At 35.4% G+C, this 25,828-nt stretch overlaps 1 protein-coding gene across 1 annotated transcript in view; it reads right to left on the bottom strand.

The window, feature by feature from the left end:
- LOC139731105 (uncharacterized) overlaps window positions 1–14,553 on the bottom strand; it is a 159,613-nt gene extending 145,060 nt beyond the window's left edge. The window contains exon 1 of the mRNA XM_071641985.1: window positions 14,483–14,553. The gene's annotated coding sequence lies outside the window, so the exon portion shown is untranslated. The remainder of the gene's footprint in view (window positions 1–14,482) is intronic.
- Window positions 14,554–25,828: the final 11,275 nt, after the last annotated feature.

Raw genomic sequence — 25,828 nt, 5'->3', positions numbered from 1 at the left:
CCTCAAAATGTCATTCCTGTTCCGGTCACATAAAAGTATAAAAGCCGATAAAAGAGAACAAAACAAACAAATCGAGCACTGTGTGTCCCCACAACTTTTGCTCCCACCGCACCCACTGCCCTGTCATCCCTCTCCTCCTTCCGTCTGTTCAATAAATGTATGTCGGATGAAGGAGATTGTCGCCGCGGTAACCAATAGGATACCATTTCTCCCATCTCATCTGACTGAGACTGACACAGTGAATGTATTAAGGCAGCTCCCTTGGTTTGGGTGACGTTCCCCATCGCCATGGATACCTCAAAAATATAGAAGATCTCTTGGCGTGCTAATTGGAGAAGACAGAGCAACTTTCAGGATTGCCATGGCAATAAAGGAAACATTTATATGCCTAAAATCCTCATTCTGGGGAGTAGTTTGAGAGTTTTTCTCGACATAACATCAAGTAATTAACATCACATCACTCACAGGTGAATTTCAAGTTGCTTCCGAGCCAAAGCTTGAATCTATTTGGTTTGTGCATTGCATGGCACAATTTGTTGTAGACTGAAATATTGAACTCTTTTAATAAGCAAAGGCAATTTGCGACCAGATATTAAAATTTCCTTTCCCTCATGCCCTTGTCAGATTGATAAATAAAAAGTAGTGATGTCATGATATGACATGGTAGGTCTATATTCAGATATAGATCAACATAGATCACACATAAGGCAGCCATTTATTTCTATCAAACACACACACACACACACAAAGAAATTAAATGTCTACTATTCATTGTGCTACTACTGTTTCTTATGTTAAAATTTTTGAAAACAAAAATTGATCTATCAAAGAATCTATAGTACAGACATAATGAAAACAAAATTCATGATGCTTAGAATTTGATAATCAACCTATTAAAGTAGCAAATGTGATGAAAATGTTATTTTATTCCTTGTGAAACACAAACAGCAACAATGAAAGCAATAGAAAAAGCTTAGCAGAAACAATGGTAGCAATAGCAAAAGCTTAGTGTACAGAAACAATGGTGTACTAAGTAAATGCAGACCGTCCGCAGTAGCAGTAAACGCTCAACAAATTTTAGCATACTGGATACTGTGACTACAGTCCACACTTGTAAACACTATTTCTCCTTTCTATAGAAAAATTTCGCTAGCAATATTGTGATGTTGGAATCACAAATTTAGCATCCTCCAAGTGTGAAATGCACTATTTCAAGAATTTACTGTTGCAAAATGTACAGTCATGTATATTGATGGTACAGCAAAGCTTTTAGGTTTAAAATGTAAAACTCTCTTGAGATAAGATGTGTCTAATGGATCTCTTCAACAGCACAGGGTGTTTGTGTAACAAGCAGAAAAAAGAAGTTCTAGGGGAATAATGGAATACAGTTAAAATGGGTAAAAAAAATAAGCTGGGGAGATGGAGAGTTGGGTATGGAAAAATATTCAATGTCAATTTCTGAGATAGTGGACTTCAAGTTCTCTTTTCCACAAACCATGCCATCATACAATGTAATTTGCAGCAAATGCGATTTCACAGGCAGAACACGCCAACGATGCGGTATGGAAACAGCCACCAATTCTGCTTGCATTGAGGCTTTACTCAATGCCAGCAGTGTGTGTGTGTGGGTGGGGGGGGGGGGGGGGGTGGGGTGGAGTAGCGGTATACATGTATATCGTAGGAGAAAGAATCATTCAAGGTTGTCTTGAGAGATGCATGATGGGATAGTGAGGAAGATGCCCAGGGAGAACTATTGTAGTCTTATCCCACTGTGACAGCCAAACATGGAATAACATTGCAAGAGGCAAGTATAAAAGAGCTCTGTAATACTCCTAGAGGGAGTTTTTTGTTGTTGTTGTGTTTGGTTTTTTTTGGGGGGGGTTGTTTGTTTGCTTTTTAAGCAAACCTCTGTGTTATAAATAAAATGCTTAACTGGGTCTTTATCATTCTCTTCTCAGAGGAATTCTTCATCATTTTCTCTCATGTTACATTACACATAAAGCATACACTTTGGGGTTGAGGTGTGGGAGAGTCAAGATAGACACGGAAGATCCATAGGAATAAACAATTTCACTTAAATGTTAGGCTGAAAACCAGATGAAGTGGTTACGGAATTTGCTGCAAGGATGTCATCTTCTTACAACAGTGTGTACATGTATGTGCTCATGCACAGAGTGCTGTACAGTCAAGAATCAAACTGTCACCAGTCAAAAAGCAAGGAAGAATGAGAGAAAATTCACTACAAGTCAAATGGCTGTAGAAGCACCACGACTCACTACAAGTACAACTGTACCATTATATCTTTGTTATACATAACGTGCGCAATTTAAAAAAAAAAAATTATATCATCATAATTGGACAGTGTAAAAGTAGGATTTCATGACTTTAAGATCTGATTGGGAAGGTCCAAAGCAATTAGACTAAGTGCATCCAATTCAATCAAAATAGGTCTGTATCATCTGAGTATTTTTTTTTTCAGAAAATAAAGTCAGTTCAAATCAGGTCAATACACTGTATCTCAGTAAGTGGTCTAAATGACAACAACCTGGAAAACTTCACAGACCCTCTTTCCCTGACGACATGAATCCCCCTCATGTCTTTTTGGATCATCCCAGGCAGCTGATCAACTATCAAATACTTTACATTGTACACAAATGACAACAAAACAAGATCACTTCATACAACCCTATTTATTCCACCTTCTAAACTGCCATATTTAATATACCCTGTTAATAGTAGAATTGAATTATTATCCAACTATATTCAGATTTTGATTGATTGCAAAATAGGCTAATCACCATTTTCAAACATACATTGTAAACTGTTTTAAGTCCATCATCAGGTAGAGCAAAGTAAAACTTTTCCAATGATCAATTACCAGTTGCACCTGTTGCACAAAAGAGAATCTTTTAAAATTCATGATTAGAATTTTCTTATTTCTTCACAGTTTTAAAGGGGAGTGAATCCACTTTGTGATAAAACTCTCTGTGCACACAGATTATACACAGTATAAAAGATAGACCATTCTGTAACATTAGAACTAGGATGTCAAATTGTCTTTTAGTTATAGGATTACTGTCATCACTGATTGTTTTTTTTTTTAAATATAATTCCCAGCTTATTCTGTCTTTATTAAATTTGGAATTGATCCTCTCATAGTCACTGGTGAGTGGATGTATTAAATGTAAACTTCTCTTTCCCTGTCTAGTATGACACTATTGCCAGTTTTGTTGTTGTTGTTGTTGTTGTTTCATTTCATTTGGTGTGAAAGCAAGAACATCCATTCCACCAAATTTAATGTACAAATTATATGTCATTGTCCTGTCAAAGTTGTTGGCAGAATTAATAGCTACTGCTACAAAGTGTATGTACATTATGTCTTAATTCATAGTGATATCATGTTCGATGATGTTGGATGGAGGAAGGGGGTTATACTAACCATTACAAATTGACCAGCGTAGGAATTTCAGCATTTTTGTATTTCAAAAAGAAGTCAAAACAGCAAGGCATTCCTTTCCCACTTTAAGTTGCAATACATTAAGAGACTGTTTTAATGCTGCAATCTGTATGATATCACATATTTCATAATACTATTTTGTATTACTGGGACTTAAAGATATCTTTGCGAGTAGGTGAATTCGGGATTCAGAAGCACAATACAGGAATGAGCAGTTAAACTTTACATGTCAAGTTAAATGTAATCTACACAAAAGTTGGTTTAACACTGCATGCAATAATAGTATAGAAAATACAGGTCTACAGCAAATTAAGGGAAGTCTAGAAGAACAGAGCTGCTGCAAATCTGATATATTTTGTTTACGAAAATTTTATATCCCCTACAGCTGTAAGCTGTGCAATTAATGTCAAAATTCACAGTCTAGACAAGTAGTGTACTGTAGAAGCCTGGAAGTTTTGCTAAACCATTGTACAAATTTATGTATCATCACCCATGAGACTGCATACCTGTTACACAAGCTACTGTACAACTGTAGGTAATTGCTTTGCAAACATTGTACATTTGTAAAACCTTTTAACCATACCAGTGTTCATGTTACTGCAATTAAAGTGGGTATAATCATAAACAAATAATCACAGGAGACAGTGTACAAATTTAAAAGCCTTCAGCAGGGCAGTAGAGAGAGAGAAAGATGGCGCATATTTAAAGGGGATGTCTACCCTAAAAAATTAGTTTGTCTACAGAGAAATTATGTAGAAGAATTTGAGGAACTGGACAGTGGGAGTTTGAACAAATTCAGATTCAAAACTAAGAAACTTCTTGATGTTGTGATCAAATCAGTCAAAGACAAATTGGCCTCTCCGTGATGTCCCACTCGAGCTCATCATATTAAAATCTCTTTTCCCATCAAGTACAATTTCCAATATACAATTGTATGCACCCTCAACACAATATGCACATCTGCCATATCTCTCTATAACCCCTGCATTAATATTTTAATATGGATATTCAGTCATAAATAATGAAAAAGAGGAGAGATTTCACAGAATTCTAATTCACAGCAAATGGAAGGAATAAGTTTCTAAAGCTCACATGTAATAATTACAGCAGACACACATCTGCAAAACACTACTTTTTAATTTTTACAAAGAATTTGGTCAACTTTCACAATGCTGAACATTCCTCTCACTTTGGTTTTTTTTTTATGTTTGAAAGCAAACTTATGTCAGAGTGGACTTTTCCTTTAAGCCTTTAGCATGGCATTGGGGGGGGGGGGGGGGGGGGGGAGTGATGTTGCATTAAACTCTGTGGGTACCTGCAGCAAACTGTTCGTATACAGTACATCAATGGCCAGAGGGTTTGATTATCACATTGTTACCATGGTGACTACAAATTTCAAGAGATTAAACACCAACCATCTAACAAGGGCAGATTTCATAATTAGGCTAATGTACAGTATCATGTCCTTAAAAATGTTTATTTTATAAGTGCATACAGTGTACTTCATTTTAGCCTGTCCATAGCCATTCAGAAATTCTCTATTATAGTGATATTGATGGTGATTTTGCTGCTCGCAATATTGTAGCGATTCTGATCCTCACTCCATTTAATAGTCACATGACTGCAATTAAAATGACCAAGCACTGGCCAACCAGTACTATTAGTAGGCCATGTCAGGCTAAGGTACTCACAAGTATAAAAGCATGTTCTTAAAATTTTCCCCAATGTTTCCACAGTCCAACGACCAGTGTCTCATACAAAAAGACTTCTCCTTATACTGCCATTTCATAAAGCCAAAAGACAGCATGTACAATGTACACTGTCGACACTGTTTAACATAAACTGTGCAAGTACATACGTACGTGGAGAACGCAGACACTCAATCTATTAGTGTGCTGATAACAAATATCAAGGGCCTATAAAGGGTGTTTAACCCACTGAAGGCTAGTATCGAGAATACTCGGGCAAGTGTCTCTGGGAAATGTGTGGTATATGGCAAAATTAGTCCGTCCCCAACAAGTTAATGGAAGGGACATTTCTCACTGTCGTGTTCATTTTCCCAGGTGTTAATGATAAATCAGTCATTAGTTCAGCATACTACAGGTAGATTCCTATCAAATCTACAAACTATAATTCATATGATCATAATACAACGGAAACATTAATTGCAGTGCCTGACACCAACATAGATGAAATTGATTAGCATTGCACTTCAATTAGCCGATGGAAGGTCACACTCTGTCCCACTGGACGTCAAAAAAACAATTTGTTTTTATGTGTGCATTCAGAACAAGATTATCAAGTATTCCCATGTATACAGTGAAACTAATCTACACTTGAACACATCCAAGGTCTCCAAAAGTTAACATAAACCTTGGAATGAATTATTCACAGATTGTCTGCCACCCCCCCCCCCCCCAAAAAAAAAAAATGTATGGTAAACAAAGCCCATTTTTGTATTATATTCAGTTGAGTATTTAAAGTAATTTTCTTTGATCAATTCTCACAATTTTCTTACACTGTTCGGAAAGTGAATTTTACAGAGAAAGTTTTCATTGACCAGATATCATGTGGACTATTGAGTGAATGCATTAATTTCAATAGTAGAACAAAACAGTGAAATCTGAGGAAAACCAACACTGATAGTCAAAAGAGGACTTTATGATGAATCTTTACAGTTTGGGGACATCATCACTGAATGAGACGCATACAACAGTTCATGATGTCACTGCGGAACGTTCAATGATAATCCACAAGAGATAAAGAGAATGCAAGGAAATATATTTTTTTTCTTGAAATAGACATTCCTTTGACTTGTTACATTTATGTCAAGGGTGTTATTATTTCCCAGCTGCTTCCTGAAAGAGGCAAGTCAATTGCTCTTTCAACAGAAAAAAAAAATAAATTAAGGAATTCTCTTACTTTCTTTACATTGTTGTGCTATTACTATTGAGTATTGCTGCATTCCCTCAATGTGTAATACTGGAGGAAACTTTCCTTTTTCAAATTGTCTAGTTACAATTATATCAGAAGGAATTGACATGAGAATCATGGCTTTTAAGGACAAATTAGAATTTGAAGGAAAAAAAAGAACTTGTTAGCTGCAGCACATGCAGAGAGTCTACTGTGGTGTCGCAGCTGTCTTTTAAAATCACAAGACTGCCATTTTAAGTAAATGACATTTCATTTACACTTATCTATGGCGTTCACTGATTTTAAACATTGACCATGACGCTTGACCTTTTTTGACCTTGTTGCCATCCATACCCATTGTTTGCAAAGGGAGCAGTTTATAGCAAATATATATTGATATGATACATAGCATTCAACTCTGACTTCTTCAGTACCAGTATTGACTAGGATGACAGAGTCAAAAATGTTGATATTATCATTACTGAATATGAATTTCTTCAACTTTTACATACTAATATGCCTTGTCATCAAATTCTACCCTACAAAGCCTGGAACAATATAGTCTAGTTATTAAATGCTTTACGCAGGAAATGACATTTACACACCATTGGCTCTTTAATGTCATTATCACAGTTATTTCATTTTACAGTAATGCCAGAGTGTAAAATTCATTTCAATGTCTATTACCGTAGCATCATGCCACTTGATACTATAAGATTTGTATTTCAATGTTTATACAGACCTTGCTTCAATGTTGCTTTTGTTTCTTCCTCTTCAATGTATTTTGAATACATGTAGGTACAGTGCACGTCAAAGCACTTTTTAAATATTGGGGAAGTAGTTTCTAGATGTTGGGCCCTAATCCTCATAAAACTTCAAGTGTTTTTTCAAAGGCCTACACACTGTTAGATCTGGCAGACAAAAAGAGCACCAGATATATCAGCCCAAAGGACTGCAAATGTGACATTAAATGCATTTCATTTACTTAACTTAATTTACTTCCCATTTCCAGCAATTTATGTACACTGTATTTACGAGCTGGCGCAAAACCTAACCTACTTTGTACAACCCCTCATAATAAATAACTTGGCAATTTACAGCATTTAAAAGTCAACTAGTCTTGTAGCAACCAATAGAATTACTATACCATCATTGTGTAGCTTGGGCCATTGGCCCATCAGAGTAAAAATTATGCATGAGCTCCTCCAAAGAGAGCTGAGTGCTGATTGGATCTGATTTTTGCTGCCAAACCCGCTATGGGGCTTGACTCTTGCTTTGGTTTAACCGTCTCACATGACTGTCCTCATTCACTTTTCTTGCAAGATTCATGACAGGAAGAGGGCCTTTGAAAAAGACTACCGTAAACATTAATACAAACTGTTGGACTACACTGTACAATGGAGTTTGCAGTATCAATTTTATAGAGCTCTGGATTCATAGATTTTTTTTTTTTTTTTTTAACCTTGGTTAACAAGAACAGTTTGGAAAAAAAAAAAAGGTTTCAAGATTTTTGTGCAGCTTTGTAGTTAGTATCATATTAAAAGGTACATTGTAGCCTTTGCGCTGCATGTCAACCATTAAAACAGGGCCCAGAACATATTTTTTAACCCGTTGAGGATGAGTTCCAAGTATACTCGGGCAAGTGTCTAGATGGGAAAAATGCATGTTGTATAGCAAAATCAGCCCCTCCTCAACTGGTTAAGTTACAGCTCTATCTCTGCATCAATTCCTTCACGTGGTATATTTCTACTGTTTTTATACACTGTAGCTCTGTGTTTTTAACTATTTCAATATGTAGGGTGCAGAGCCAAGTTATCAATCCTTACCCACTTGCAGTTGAAATTCATCTGCCATTCATCCTTTTCCAGCTGATTCTTGCTCCATGCTGAATTAATTCATATCATTCCTGTAAAGAAAATAAAGTAAGACCATTTGAGCTAAACCAATGTCAATTCAAGTAGAAAAGTGGGAAAATGAAGAAAAAAAAAAGAAACTTCCATGACAGTTGTCAGTAAAGATTGCATCAAGTGCAGACAAAAAACTTGTTTACAAGTGTACAACCACAACCTTGAACAGATGTTGTACAGCAGACACCATACAATGTAAATATACCACCATAATTATGAGTGCTTGAATACAATGAAATTATAAGTGCTCATCAGTAAACAATACACAGTTCATACAGATTGAATAGATATCAACAGAATAAAGTCTGTATCTATGTCATTACAATATGCCTGGAGTACACCATACGTAGTTCTTTTTATAGTGTCCCTGGATACTAAGAAAAGGTAGATAATTGACAATACATAAAAGAATATGATGCATTCAAGTATGTTTGACAAATAATGGGAATACAATCAGTAGGACTACAATTGTAGAAGTGCCCACTTTAACACACAATAAGTAATGATTATTTCACAAATTACACACAAAATCACTCTAATTTGCAAATTACAGAAATGATGAAGAAATACGAAAAAAAAGCAGCACAAAGAGATACACAGCAAATGACCTTTGATGTCTCAAGCACACTTTCTCAAGATACAGTAATTTACAACAATGTAATGCGATAAAGCTCTATTTTCTAACCCATTATTTCTAACATCAATTTTAGAGTACAATACAAAAGCTAAATCTGCAGTTAGTGGCAGAAATCGATAACTTGCTGAATACAGATCTACTGGAATTAACATTTCTGATTTTCAGCAACATCAACAGGAATGGTTTCTTCTTAAAAATGAACGCTCAGGTCCTGTTTAAGTTGTCGATTGATAATAAATTGTGTACAATAGATTCAGTATTTACTCTATCATAAAGGTTCACAAATTTGCAGCATTAAGGATATTTAATACAACTCTGTCCACTTCCCAATGTTTGTACATCAACACATTTAAAATCTAAGACAAGTCTAGTATTAGTGTGTTGTTGTTTTTTTTTCTATTCTTAACCATACACTACTTTGAAATAAATGCTGAAGAGTTGATGAACGTGGTATGAGAGTCAGAGATTGTGTGGTTTTTTTAGAGAAAATATCAAAAATACTGCCCCATATTTTTTTAAAGAAAAGAATACCTGAATGGACTTCAATCGAATCAAAATACCACTCAAATGAAAGAACTTGATAAGTTCAAGCATTTGATACTAAATTTGTCCATGTAGCTCATATATTTTTCAAATTATTACAGATTTATGATCTTTAGGAAAAGTTTTTGTTTAAATTGCCCCTCTGGTATCCCCTGACAGTTTTCTTTCACCAGGAGTTGACTTTTTTTTTTCCTCTTGCAAAACTACCCATACTGGCATACTAAACCCCTTGAGAATTTAATCTTAAATTCTGGCACTATTTCAGCTGGTACTTTTAACTCCAATGAATTTACCTCTATATACCTGTTTTACCTCTAGTGTTTACATATTATGCACCTTGTTGTTGCTGCAGTTGTTCTTGTTGCATTGTGCTATGTTTCACTCATAGTTTCTCTTCCTCAAACCAACCTAAAACACCAAGGTGATGGTTGCGTTTAATTGTGATGTGGACTGATATTTGAATAAACCCTACAATCCATGACAACTGCATTTTACAATGAAATTGTGTTCAGTCACTAGCTGCTCTTGATAAAAATGTGGAATATGCAGCCTTTTGATTTTTGCAGGGTTTTTTTTTAAATTATTTATACACAATCCTGACTTTTTGCTTCTCAGCAAGTATCAAACAAGAAAATCAAGCCATAATCATGAATGTCTGTTGTTTGTGACCACCCCTAGATACATTATGATTGATTACTGGTTCTTTTTTTCGGAACAAGTCATGCAGTGACTTGGAGCTGAATGAATTGATTACAAAAGTTGACCTTTGAGACCTACAAAATGTAATTGTACGTTTTTTAGAAATGCATTCTGTTAGTTGGTGCATCACGCTATTCAAGTTTCTTAATCTTTATAGTCCATCTTCTTTCAAATGGAACAAAATTCACCACAATTTCCAACTGCTAACCTCATTTTGAAAAGAACACCACAGAGCATGTGAATGAGACTGGCGGTTGAAAAAGGAATTTATACCACTTGCTTTCAATAAACATACGGTACACTGAAAAAATGCTCATGCACAATACATTTTCAAGACTTCTGTTACATATGGCAAGCAAGCACAGGTTGAGCACTGCTCTCCACTCTTGTAAAAGCGCACTGCACATGTACTTGATTTGTTTGTCGTTGCCCTGTGCTACCAGGCTTTGTGCAAACAGCAGAAGGTGAAGGGCAGGCAGGCATGCATGCAATATTGCTGGACGGTTGTCAGCTCAAGTTCGTGATCGCCACTTGACTGCGAATAAAGTGCAGGACACTTGTTTACCTTGTACTACTATCTTATATCCATTTATACGTTCATGATAATCATCATTCAATGCTTGATTATAAAGCTCTACCTATGTTTACTTTGATTGCTAATCTTAAATTTTCTCACCTCCTTTCTCAGTATCTCAGCCACATCAGCATTTAAAACACACTCTGAGTACCAATAAATCTGTGTGGTTCACTGAACACTGAACAAAAATTCTGACCTTGGTTCTATTGGACTGTTTTTTCTGATTTCAATTATTTTATTTTCTTACATCTTTATCAAAACCTTTATCTTTGCATGACAGGTTTGTAAAGACATACAATTGTACATCCTGCCATACATGTATGGTACTATGTTCCCAATAAACCAAGTTTCATAATTTTCAGTGGAAATTAAAATCACTCAAACAACATACACAGTGTAGATGAAAACTCAGGGTAGTATTAATGATCAAGAATACTCAAATAACTGACAATGATGATATTTGATATTGACCATCATCTATAAAGTCATATTCATCATTGACACTATTTTGTATCTTGAGTATTAAGAATGAAAACAATAACTGATTCTTAAATAGTGAAAATTGTGTAAAATTAAACTAGAACAACTGTTGTTTGAAACATGTTTAACATTTTGCAAGTATTCAAATGAATACCACACAATACATAGAGGGTGAACACAACAACAACAAAATGAGAAAAACAGTATCCATTTTGTGATAAACAGAGAACTTTGTTTATTTTATTGAGGGATTTTTTTTTTATTGGTATGTAGCTCATGTGAAAAAAAAAAGGAACAATCCAAGCGCCCAAATAATTTTGGTTAAAGGGTGATCTGTAGCCTTTTTTTTCTTTTTTAATCTCACGGAGCAGACCGTGTGTTCTTCACAAAATGTACTGCCTGTTGGCATTGTTAGCATACTAGACTACAATGGATGAGACTACCAAAATAAGGTCATATGAATATGGATTACTATTTCCAGGTAACCTTTCTAAAGACCACAGCGTAATTTTCAGCATTGGAACTGGTCAGAAGCCTGCTATCTTTATTCGAATGGTAATTCCATTTTATTGGCAACTGCCCATGCACTTATGGTTGGGGGCATGGTGGGCATGTACATGTATTACACCAGCATTGATAGCAGATACATACGTCTGTATGTAGTAATATTTCACAATACCATAGAGCTGATGACAGATGGTATCTCCTACCAAGTACACTACATGTATGTTCAAAGTATCAAGGTTCTGCTCTTGTTGTAGTACTTATTGTACTTCTTCTTTTTTTTTCTTCCAACCTACAATGTACAATGGAAATTCATCTATTAGGTCATCAAGATACCACAACTGCAAAAGTATCATACTGCACAAGTTTGTAAAACGTAATTGAAAGTTATGTGGACATTTTTTTTTTTTTTAATGCAGCTGAATCATAATATTTCAAAAGTACAGGTCCTCTGCTCTCTGCTTTGTGTATGTGTGTGTATGTGTGTGTGTGTGTGTGTGTGTGTGTGTGTGTGTGTGTGTGTAGGTGCATGCGAGCCTGTGTGTCTGATAAGTATTTTGACAATTCATCAGATCTTTCTTTTCCTCTTTCACTTTTGTCTGAGTCATCAAATACTTTATATTTAGACCGTTTCTTCTCAACTACGTTAATTTCAAGATGCCATTTAGACGTGTACATCGCTGATTTATTATTCCTTCCTACAGTACATCTAATTGCCATATTAGATGAAAATGGCCAAGTCATTCAATGGGATTCATGTGCAAATTTGCAGGAAACAAATCTTGAAATTTGCATCAAGATCACAACCTAAGATTTTTGCAAATGTGGACACAACCAATAAGCGAGACCAGCATTGCGACGCTAATATCTTAAGAAATCTTGCACTAATTTCTGAATATATATGTGCGCTTTTTATTCGGCCTGCGGTGACCATGAGAATGCTCTTGAAACCAATTACTCTTGAGTGTATTTTAAACCCGTCATTCGAAGCATTATCGCAACAGAGCACGCACCACACCATTGTGATGCACAAGAACAGGGGGCAGAGCGATAACTTGTGCATGCAGTTTGGCTGATGATGGGCTGGGTTGAGGATGGGCTGATTTTGCTGCAACACGCATAATCAGACACTTGCCCGAGTATACTCGGGACATGTCCTCAATGGGTTACATTATAATCATTCAGTGGGGCAATACAGAAGGTGGTGATCGCTGTCCCTCAGATAGGACATTGATAAAATCAAGGTCATGTGCTGGAGAGAGTCACAATTACATTGTATGCCATGCATGTAAAAGATCCAGCTTCATTCATACATTGTAAAGAGCAGGGTGCAAAATCCAGTGAAGTGGTCCATCCCAAATACAATGTGTACACAGGAAAATGTATTTTCTCAGACCAGTCAAACAGTTCTAAATAAAAATTACTGAAAAAAACAAACAGATTAGGTGTATACCATATTAGCTGTACCTGGAAGAAAAATGTGAAGTAAAAATGCACTGGTTAACACAGCATGCCAACACCAACTACAATTGTATACGTACTATTATGAATCACGTAACATGTGACATGTAATTTGAAAACTCCCCTTGGAGTCCACTATGTGGTCTGGTGTGATTCAAACATATTGGAAAGCATTCAGTGATATTTGATGCAGCCCTAACGGGGTGAACTTGGAACATTTGCTAAAGGATGAATTACAGTTTATAGCACAAGATCAGACCGAAACGTCCCCTTTAGGTTCACACCACTTTCCATCCATGACCATAGTGCTAGTTCCTATCATCATGCAAAATGCCAACTACAACTGTAATATTGAATTTCAAACAGACACAGGATGAGTAGTTCAACACTATATAAAAGAAGGGGGAAAAAGCTCATGGGGTAGAAATATGGGAGCACAATGTATTGCTGTCTCACTATAAAAGGGAAAAAACAGTAACTCTTGCTTTAATCAAATATACCACTGCACTACATCCAGTAGGCCCTACGATACATGTAATGATGTATTATACTATTGGTACCAAAGGCAAAGCTTTCATAATTCAAGACAGGAACATTGATTAATTTATTAGTAGGCCCTACAATTTAAATCTGTCTTTAGTTTGTTGACCTTCTACAAACTCTCAACAAACACAAATTCTGAAAGCATCTTATTCTTACATCATCATACAATTGAACTTGTTAAAATAAATGTCACTAGCTGTCAACTTAATTGAGCTGCAAAAACATACAATTGTAATGAAAAAATGTGCCGCCATATCTCGTGTGTTGAAGGCGAGGCGTGCGAGGATAAACTCAATACTCACAAATTGTGTTCCCAAACGGAGGCAAAGATACCTGTTAAATCCACGTACATTATCCATGCTACTACATCTTCCGCTGTCCGGTCCTACAACTGCATCATCTTTTATGTTTGTCTGTGGCTTGCATGAAATAGGTGCAACATTTACACTGGCACTTCTTTTGGCAATATCAATAAATCGAGTGGTTAAACTAGAATATACTTCACTCAGTTCGTGCAGTTGCAGTCAGCTCGATTGTTTTATAGCTCTAGCTGCTATCTCCACTGACTCCCAGCAATAGGCCAGCTCCGGTCGCTAACGGCTAGGTATGGGGTCACGGAGCGCTAGGAAACTAGGTTTACTTTACTACGCTCAGCGGCGTGACCAGACTGTGTAATCTCTCCCTATTTTTCTTCCATGAAAATGTCGTGTCATGAACAACACAGGCATTCATCCCACGAGGAGAAGTGAATAGATACTTACCGTTTGATTTTGCATGTCTAAAGCTTTCGGGACATCAGTCAATAATTCAATCGATTTTCCTCCTTCGTCAGACCTTCCGCCGGTCAGCTCCTTGTAGCAGAAGGTTTTGAGCCGTAGATAAACGTGCGTACATTGTACGTACAAGTACGTACGTACTGGTGTGCTTAGAACATAGAATCCTTATCAACACGACGCACACGCCGGGTTCGTAAGCCATCTTAGACTTATTACAGTCGTTTCATATAGCAGGTAAGTTTACGAGTATCTGATTTGTGAACTCCTGAAGTTGTAAAACAAACCAGAAATTTCGACTTTCTAGGGAGGTTTCCATTAAGAGATTATAAAATATTCCAAGTTCATCACGTTCCATGGCCCTTGGAGATGTACTTCGTTATTTTGTATAATGTGCGAGATAATAAAGAATAAAGGTCCAAGATCTACGATCAATAACATATTGAAAAGAATATAATTTCCTTTGTGAATCGGAATGAGAGTAAATTAACAAAAATAATGAGAAGAGATATATAAGGACTGCGATATGATATGTACCACGGAGTACTGCCATGTTATTATGCCGTGTGCTGGCCATTTTCCTGCGTGTATGTGTGTTATGATTTTTTAAATCAAAAATTTGTCCCTTTTTTAGATCATTATATCTCCGAGCTATCCCCATTGGAAACTACTGAATGTGTATTGCTGTCGTACATTTCTAATAATAATTATATGGGTCTTTTGTACAAGACGTATGATTATATATTGATATCTTATAGATGACGCGAAATAAAAGCTGAGCTCTATCATCCATGATGAAAGATAAGCCCCATATTGTGATAGAATTTAAGGCATTATTCTTTCGTGGTATCAATGTCTTGTCGACCAAATTTGAAAAAGGAAAATAAGAATTACAGGAAATGAAGTAGCAAAGACAACTTGTTGCAATATATCTTGGTTTTGTATTTTTCTAGAAAGAATAAATTTGTTATTTTGTGTGTGTGTGTGTGTGTATGTGTGTGTGTGTGTGTGAGTGTGTGTGTTTTTTTTTATATAGTAAGATTGCGCTTCTCACTTTTTTTTTTCATTCCGAGCATTAATATAAAGGCCCATAATTATGAAGAAGTTGAATAAACTAGTTAGCAGTTGAGAAAATCGATTATTCAAATAATTTTTACATGAAAAGTCCTAGCAGCAATAATGACATTGATGATAATGATAATAATAGAAACATTAATGATTAGGATATCATGATTATTATCATTATATTATAATGATTATTGGCATTATCATTATCATTATTAGTATTACTATTTATCATTATTATTATTATTATCATCATCATCATGGCATCGTTATCATTCTCATAACCTTTGCCTCTATGATCTAAGTCGAAATTGAGGCGGATTGGAGAAGGAAAGCATTCCGATAACATTATTCAAGTTCCTGACAAGATACATGAATTTGTTGGTGCCCCTAGTATATAAGGTGATGATTAAAACAATGTGTCAAACTTGTTTGCAGGCTGCCGTTAGCTCTGAACAATCAAGCATTTTTTTGACTCAACAACAACAACAACAACAACGACAACAACAATCTGTGTGTATTTGGCTATATCATTTTGTTTCAGTTTGATTAATGTTTCGTGTTGGCTTTTGTTGTTGTTGTTTTCATTTAGGTCTATATACAGTACACTCACACCCACGGTTTTACGTGCGCTCACTTGGCGGTACCTTTAAAACGGCTGGACAGAAAGCCTATCCAACTGTGGTCCAGAGCTGCATGCCCATTTTTTTGTTGAGTGTTTTGTTTGGGTGTTTGTGCTTGTTGTCAGTTACGGAGCTTTCAAGTATTGTCGGCACTGTGTCCGTCTCTCGCCAGTCGCTTAGTCCGTAGCGACCGACCGAGGTCGCGTAAAAAGGATAGGTAGATTGGCCTAAGCTATCGTTTTGCTGAGGATTAAGTATGTTTACAGCAAAATATCATGAGGGGCTTCCTTTCTACTTGTTACTGACATAATAGGCCTACTCTATATTTCTATCGTATAGATTTCGTCAGAAAAGCACCACTGTAAAGTTTCGCTACAAAGCCGGTGATAGACAAAAGTTGAGCCTCAATAGGGACTATCAATAGGCCCTATATGAGTTATCAAACAGATTTCTAAAGGATGGGGGAAATAATGATGTGACATACGTGGTGACTATCAATGTTACAAACAAAGGTTTTGAAATAAGATAGAAAAAAAATGGGAATCCCGACTTTATGTATTAATCTATATAGTTTCATATAGGGCCTACACATTTCAAATTCACAATCGTGTCATTACACAATTGTCAAAATTCGTGAAATTAGCAGCCTGAAACAAGAACAATAGTAGGCCTGGTACAATGAGTGAATATGAATAAAGAAAAAATATGTATCTTCCAAAGGGGTTCAGAAACGCTGGAAAGTATAAGGAATCGTATAGGCTCTTAGTAACTATATTTTTAAGAGCAACGAAACAAGGAAAAGAAATGAAAAACGAAAGATAATGGGACTATTATCCATTTCTTAACAAGTGATGGTTCGAGCTGTAGAAAAAAAGTGATTGAACAGAGGAGAGAGGGAGAGAGAGAGAGAGAGAGAGAGAGGGAAAAATAACCATTTTTGTGTTCACCGCAAGTTCTTCCGGCATGATCTCGCTGTCAAAGATTTACTTCAGCTATGTTGAAACCCATGCTCTTTGTAATTCTTTATCACAAAATGTACTGGGACTAAAGGATTCTTCTTCGTACAGTTTTTGCGTCAAGTGTTTTGATGTAATTAGAGTCAAACGATCATTCGCCATAAGCTTCTCTTTCTCTTTCTCTTTTTTTTTTATTTTTTATTTTTGCAATTGATTATTATGATTATTACTGTCATGATTATTATTGGGAGTGGCTCTGGTTTGTCCAGTTACATTGTTATCAGCGAACTACAATAATGATGTGATTATCACCAGTTGTGTTGTTTTGTTTACAATCATTATCAATATGTGCAATAGTGATAACACTTTCATCATCCATTCATTCTAATCATAGATACATTGTATACAGTAACGATATTATAAATATTAGCAAAGCATTTTCGGGGCAATTATGTTTAAATGCATTTAGGTTGGTTTGAAGACATGAAAATTGACAATCAATGGAAAGCTAGATTAGAATGTTGATAGCTGATGTTGATAGATAGAGAGATGTCGATCGATCGATTGATTGATTGATTTCATTGATTGGTTGATTGATTGATTGATTGATTGATTGATTGATTGATTGATTGAGTGAGTGAGTGAGTGAGTGAGTGAGTGAGTGAGTGAGTGAGTGATTGACTTATATAAATGCATTTATTTAAATTTCGACTTAACTCTCATCCTTCTCTGACGGTTTATAACGGCTGAGGAGTAATTAAGCAAAAATAAGGCATTTTCTTATTTCATTTGCCTTTTTATAGTATAACCATGTGTTAACACTGAAAAGTATTTGAAGGGGGAAAGTCTTGCATACAGAAATAAATTCATTTCGTAGATTGATTGAGTGATGACCAAATATAACTTATAGCTTTCATTAATCAGCCAGATTATATGATACTGAAATGACTGTTGGGTCTATATTGATGTTTGTGACTGGTTGCCATGGACACGATGGAAATATACACAGAGTATGAGATCTCGTTTCACCACCTGATGACATGCAAACAAGAGAGAGGTATTTTGTATTAATGACGGCCATCAATCGAAGCGTGATGTATTTTGTGATATATGCACTTGAGTTTCGGCCTGAGAGCAAAATCATCGTACAAGGTCTATGCAGCGTGAATGAATGAGGTTGTCTTATGTGCAATCATGCTTAATGTTTGTAGAGCAGAATTAAAGAGAGCAGCATTAACATGAGACTATGAACAGAACATTGATTCGCGTTATTGCATGGTTGGGAAGTATTAAACCCGCTGAAAAGGAATTCAAGAAAATTTATGTTTAAGCAGTGTGGTTAGATTTACCTCAAAGCATATAATACTAATTTTAAATTTATTTTTAAACTCTTTTTGTCATTCGTTAAGGCCTGGAATAAACTTGACAATACTAATTTAAGTAACACTCGTTTTCATTATCTATTTAGATAAAAATCTGTTCTTGTCATATCATATGGTATAATCATTCCGAACATCACCGTAGAGGCCATTGCTTTATTATACAAATCTCCAGTTGTCGTTAACTGTCACTTATCTTTTTTTCCTTTTTTTTTCCCCAGGCAAATTAAATCTTACCCTTCGCTGTGAATTATTGTTATACTACAATAAAACTATATATAGTAATGGCTTTTACGAAGAGAGGGGTTGCGGTTGCTATTCTATCTACAGATTATCAGCGAAAATCATGATTTGTCTATAATGTGAAACTTCTGTTTATAAACTGCCATGAGAATGAGTGCATGACTGACAACATAATTGCATTCAATTTCCGTGTGGTGTGGTTATATCCGGTTTCATTGTATAGGGTGGATATAATTTTAAACGAAAAAAAAATGATTAATGACTTTCTTATTTTAGGTCCAATTTAAAGAAACTCAACCACTCTGTATATTTGCCTGATTTTACCCTCTTTATCAAAAACAATTTGGATGATTACAAAGTGACTTCGTAGACGTAAACACTTAGATTACACTATGTAGGAGGACGCTTGGATAATGGAAGATGAAATTCAAGCCAGCTTTAGGTTATTCTTTTGCCTGTAGTTTCCTGTGAATAAAATATAATTCGAAGAGACTGCAGACATAAATAATACAAGTATAAACAGCATACATGCAGATGGTTAGATATCATAGGTATAAGATGAGACAAGCTTCTCAATGTAAATAGAATGACAGGGAGGCAGACCGACAAACATGTTAATCGATAGAATATACTGTATGATTATTTAAATGTATAAAGAGTATTAGGTACGTAGATAGATAAAAAAGATATATATATGTATATATACATATATATACATATATATATATATAGACAGATAATTAGATAGATAGAAATATAGATAGATAGATAGATAGATAGATAGATAGAGAGAGAGAGATAGATAGAAAGATAGATAGATAGATAGATAGAGAGATAGATGGATAGATAGATAGATAGATAGATGGAAAGATAGATATAGAGATAGAGAGATAGATGGATAGATAGATAGAGAGATAGATATATAGATAGATAGACAGACAGATGATTAGATAGATAGAAAGATAAATAGATAGACAGATAGATAGAGATAGATAGATAGATAGATAGATAGATAGATAGACATAGATAGATAGATAGATAGATAGATAGATAGATAGATAGAGATAGATAGATAGATAGATAATTAGAGATAGATAGATAGATAGATAAAGAAAGATAGATATATAGATAGATAGATGGATAGATATAAAATTAGATAGATAGATAGATAGATAGATAGATAGATAGATAGATCGATAGAGATAGGTAGCTACCTAGATAGATAGATAGATGGATAGATAGATAGATAGATAGATAGATAGATAGATAGAGATAGAAAGATAGATAGAGAGAAAGAGAGAGAGATAGATAGATAGATAGATAGATAGATAGATAGATAGATAGAGATAGATAGGTAGCTACCTAGATAGATAGATAGATAGATAGATAGATAGATAGATAGATAGATAGATAGAATCTATAGATAAATAGATAGATGGATGGAGATAGGTAGATAGATAGATAGATAGATAGATAGTTAGATAGACAGATAGATAGATAGATAGGTAGATAGAAAGATAGAGATAGAAAGATAGATAGAGAGAAAGAGAGATAGATAGATAGGGATATAGATTGATAGAGATAGATAGATAGATAGATAGATAGATAGATAGATAGATAGATAGATAGAAATACACATGTTCATGTTTTTTCATGTTCAAAAGCAATATTTATATAAGACGAGTGTGGTAATGAAAAAGGGATAAATTCATCCATCGTGTCTGCTGACTGCTCATCAGAGCGAATGGTGCAAAACCATTATACACATCGTACTAACAGGAGTAACTGGGTTTTTTTATGTATTCATATGTGATATTATGTTTGTATATGTGCAGGCTTGGGAGATATATTTGTGACAATGATTGACAGAATGTGAAATAATTGGGTCGTTACTATGGAGTGCTCATGGAGGAATACTACTAGCATTGCACAATGTTATTATCAATGGAAAATCTTTCATGAACATGTTAGTAACTTTTCTACGCTAATCAATGTCCTCGTATAAAAGCCTCTATCAGATCCTAATGAGTTATATCTGATGCTGGAAATTGATGTGTGACGTCCTTGGCTGTTCTGTTGCACTATTATATTTCTTATTAATCCTATCAAAGAGCACAGGATGTTTAATTCCTGGCTTTAAAAAAAAAAAAAAACGTGGGAATCTCAACATTAATTCCACGTTCGCATGCTCGTCAATTGAATGGGCATTGTTCGTGCATTCTGAAAGTTTGCCTATAATGTAGGCCCCATGTTGTAAAGGTATGTCCAGGACTTGTTCATTACTCTTCAATAATTTAATCCACATACCTTGAACTGTAAATGCATGATACAATTTCCATAATGATATTACATATACTAGCCTCTCAATATGCTTTCACGTCGCCTCTCTCGTTCAGATACTCATCATCCGGGGCCGTCTCGTCAGAGAATGCCCACAAGAATTCAATTACTCTAAGTAATGACTGCAATTGCTTAATTTGGCGGCAACAGAGCCAAATGCTCTCACCTTTTTGCTTGTGTTATTGTACCTGTAACATTTACGAAACACCGCAGTTCATTGTCAACTTCTATGAGTTAAAATGCATAGCAAAGAGTACAAGAGAGGGAGAGGACATACACGTCCTTTGAAATAATTATCATTAATGGATCAGCCCAAGATTTTTTTTTTTATGAAAGAGGGTGAGTTCGCCCCCCCCCCCATTATTTTTTTTTTCACCGAAACCTGAAAGTGGCACCAGAAATATTTTTGCACCCCTCCCCCTTACTTTGCGGAATTCCTGGATCCGCCAATGAGTGTGAGTCAAACCAAAGAATACTTACGTACACTATTGGTGGGAGACCGCTAGCCAAAGAGACAAGAGGTTTCTGTGACAAGAATTGAAACACCGCCCTCATGCGTTCTTTTCCAGAAATGATAACTGGCCTCTTCCTTCGTTCTCACTGCACGACGTGTCGTGTACGCTGCGTTCAATGACTTATCACTCAAAAGGTCCCCATGTACCATTACAAAAAGAGAATTAAAGGTTCGTATTCGAAAAGTATTTCAGCATAAACTGCTCTCATTTAGGGTGTGATGGACATCAAGTACACTGTTTAACGAGATGCCTGGTTCTCCATGGTCTGACGTTCTATCAAGTCAGAAAGAAAAAAGAAAGAAAGAAAGAAAACAAGATGGGGTTTTAACTTAACGCCGACACTTCTAACCGTGAAATAGTGTGATCGATGTTAGTTACCATGCTCAACTTTTGGAACCATGCAGGTTAAAGACAGTATAGTGTTAGAATACTATGAAACTATTTAGCAAGCGGTTGATTGGGATGGTTAGGCCTATAGATGTTCACGGATCTCTTAATACATGTATGTATTATAGTGACCAGAAAATTCTATAGCTTGCAAAGTTCGACAGTTTTTTTTTTTTTTTTTTATACTAAGCCGCCATAATGGCTAACGGTTCCTTTGATGGTATACACGGTTTTGTGTTTGTTTGGTTGTTGTTGTTGTTGGTTTCTTTTTATTTGCTTTTGTTTTTCATGCTGCTTCATTCAACCTCACTGGAGAAAGTGAAGAGTTTGTTTGCAAAAACCAATAAGTCCATATTTGCCAAATGGAGATATTTGCGATTAAAGGTCAAGAAAAATAAAGAGAATGATAAGAAAATTGTTGCTTCCTTTGACCATAACTTCAAAAATGTATCTTTATATGCAGTGACCAATATATCATTTAAAAGGTATTATTTTGTACTTTATGACAGAGACCGTATACTTCAAAATCTAAAAAAATGGACTTACCGGTTTTTGCAAACAAACTCTGCAAGTGTTGATAAGAGACCCTTTACCATGTATTTTGATCACACATCATTCATTTAATTGTATGATACTGGTAGATGGTGAATGAAAGAAGATAAGAATATTATCAAAAATGAGAAAATTAAAAGGAGTATAGGGAATCTGTCTCTATCCACCCCTACCCCCCCCCCCCCCATCTCTCCCTGTCCGTACTATTGTATTGTATTTGTCTCTGTGTGTACGTATGTCTCAGTTCTGTCTGTGAGTCTGTCGACCTGTCTGTCTGTCTTTGCAGACATGGGTGTTTCTGTGTAGATATATAGCCTAGATCACCAAATAAATAAATTTACACAATCTCCGCACATAAATACATACAGTACATCATACATATACCGAAAATAATTACAAAAGAACTATAGAATGAAATTTTGCTTATTTGTTTGTTTGTTTTGTTTTTGTTTTTGATGTTGTTCACAGTTGTTACTGTTATTGTTGTTGTTATTGTTGTTGTTATTGTTGTTGTTATGACGTTATAGGCTATGCCTGCTTTCGTGTTATGAAGTACCGGTATCTCCTTTTTTTCATTCATTGACAGGAAACCTACAAAATTCACAATGCAACTTACCGGTATTCCATTCCGATAAATAGTAAGAGCTACAAGACTCGATATAATAATTATGTCGGTTTGTTACAAACTGCAAAGTACTTTGCTACCTTCCGCCTAATACACTTTAAGCGAGTTGGCACTTTGGTATAGAGTTGAAAGCACGTTTTTGCCAAGCCGAGTGGAAGTTTGAGGGACGAGCGCCGCCTGTCGTCGATAATCAGACAGGCGTGTCTAAGCTGAACCCGCAACCCACATTTACTGCTGCGGGATAATGATTGTTCTTGAAGATACATATCATTTCTTGCTAGTGCTCTATTTTTTCCTGATGATAGAATGATGTCTGGTTACATAACTACGGCATGTGAATCATGCAATGGTTAAACCTAGTAAAAAAAAGGGATGAATCAAACGCCTGCGAGCGACTGTAACAAAAAAAAAAGACATCAGAATACCAATCGATTTGATGTGATAATAATGAAGACTCAATAGGAAGTAGGCAATGTGAGCATGTTCTATCAACCATATTGTCAACGTGAGCCTGATGTCCTGAGTTAAACCTTGAATGCTTTCTTTTTCATTCTCATGGAGATGTTATTGTGTTATTGGTCATTGAATTCCTCCCCCCCCCCCCATAGACGCAAAACTATTTAATTCTAGATGTGTTTGTATGTGTTTTGAGGCAGTGCCATCGCCATCACGTTGTGAAGCTTGAATGTGTGAAAGCGTGCAAGTGTGCAAGTGTGCAAGCGTGTAAACGTATTAGCGTATTGGGGTCATCATCATCACCATCATTATTATCATCATCATTCACATCATCAACATCATTATCATCACCATCATTCTCATCATCATCATCATCACCATCACCATCATCATCATCATCATCATCATCATCTTCATCATCACCCTAGTTACCACAGAATACTGATATCGCCCACATCCAAAGCGTTACATCGACACATTCATCACCACCAATTTAAGCTCATCATAGCCGTCTTTGTCATCATTAATCCTCTGTGTGCCACATTTACTCACTGTCCATGGATGTGTGTGAAAGTTGTGCACATTATAGAGTCATAAGCACAGAAAGGGTTAAGTGCAGTCGTAACTGATACCGTCAACACTCTTTGCTTGTAACCATCTCCTATACGTACCTACACAATGCGGGTGGGAAGCGGTGGAGTCATAATTATTGAAAAAACTCGGAATTACCTTTTCGCGGAATCTCCAGACAATCTGGGAGAGTGCTCAACTAAAAAATATCCTTTTTTTTTTCTTGCCGGGGGTAATCATAATTAGATGCATGTATTTATTTATTTATTTATTTATTTATTTATTTATTTATTTGTTTGTTTGTTTATTTATGTATTTATGTATTTATTTATTCATTTCTTTATTTCTTTATTTATTTATTCATTCATTTATTCATTTATTCATTCATTCATTCATTCATTCATTCATTCATTCATTCATTCATGAGATTACTTCTTTTGCATCTTAAGATGCAAAAAAAAAAAATCTTCCCTCATGCTTTCCTTCTTCTTCTTCTTCTTCTTCTTTTTCTTCTTCTTTTCTGGGTCGGTGAATTAAGTTCCCTCATCAGCTCCACACCAGCAATACCTCTGCAATAAACTACATCGGGTGTATCGACCATTAAGCACGACATAAGCTCACATTAAACTGACAGCCAAGAATAATAACACTCGCCAGATACACGTGCTAGCCCCAAGAAAAGTAGTCCTGAAAAGGTATAGGGAAACAACAGTTTGCACATAACGCCCTCAACGACAGGACTGAATGAAAATATTATGAACAATTTGATTGCAAAACAAATAAACACCATTCTTATCAACTTGGGCTATTTGCGAGTATAGATAGAAAACAAACAAACAAACAAAATAAAAAAAAAATGTTTTTTTTTGCAAGATTATCCCTTGTTGTATTACAAGTGACGTATTACTGAAAAGGTTTGTTCTGTTGATGGACTATTTATTTCATACAGAAAACATTATTCCCTTCACTTATTCATCAAGTAGGAAGAATCTATTCAAAATTATCATGTATAGAAGTTTGGCCGCTGTAAATGGTTTAAAAAGTGGTCTACGTTAAAAAAAAAATCCTTGGTTACAAGTCAACCAGTATAATGTCATTAAACAATGGCTTTCGACACATTTTATTTACTCTTTTTATTTGGTAGACAATACAGGTCTAATCATTTTCTTATAAGTAAGTTCTCAACAATATGTATTATTGTAGACAATTTTGGCAATATCTACTTTTCTCCTCATGATTAATTTCTGGAGCGACGTTAGAAGTAAACGATTTTGGAACCAAGAATAAATATTGCAAACACGTTGCATTCCAGACGAATAAGTAAAATGACTGATAAATGTGAATGTTACAACACAAACCTAACTCTTTATAATTAATAGTTATCATCTGTCAATAAAGTATAACTATGAAACTGAATGTTTTTTGCTAAGAGAATATACAAAAATATTATGACAATGATATACTGTGAGGGGTTATGATTATGAATTCACTGTGATTACTCATTCTATCAAATGAACATGAACATCATAACAAAATACAAACATAATATTTGGAAAACATTCAATTTTGCTCTCATTCATCATCGGAACATTTCCGTAAACGGGTGTAGTTTCTTGAACATAA

Source organism: Diadema antillarum, unplaced genomic scaffold (genome assembly GCF_040938485.1).
Source record: "Diadema antillarum isolate AM-2024a unplaced genomic scaffold, OU_Dant_1.0 seq00000357_RagTag, whole genome shotgun sequence".
In the NCBI taxonomy this organism is placed as follows: domain Eukaryota; kingdom Metazoa; phylum Echinodermata; class Echinoidea; order Diadematoida; family Diadematidae; genus Diadema; species Diadema antillarum.
The sequence above is the reverse complement of the archived record's forward strand: the minus strand, read 5'-3'. Positions and strand labels throughout refer to the sequence as shown.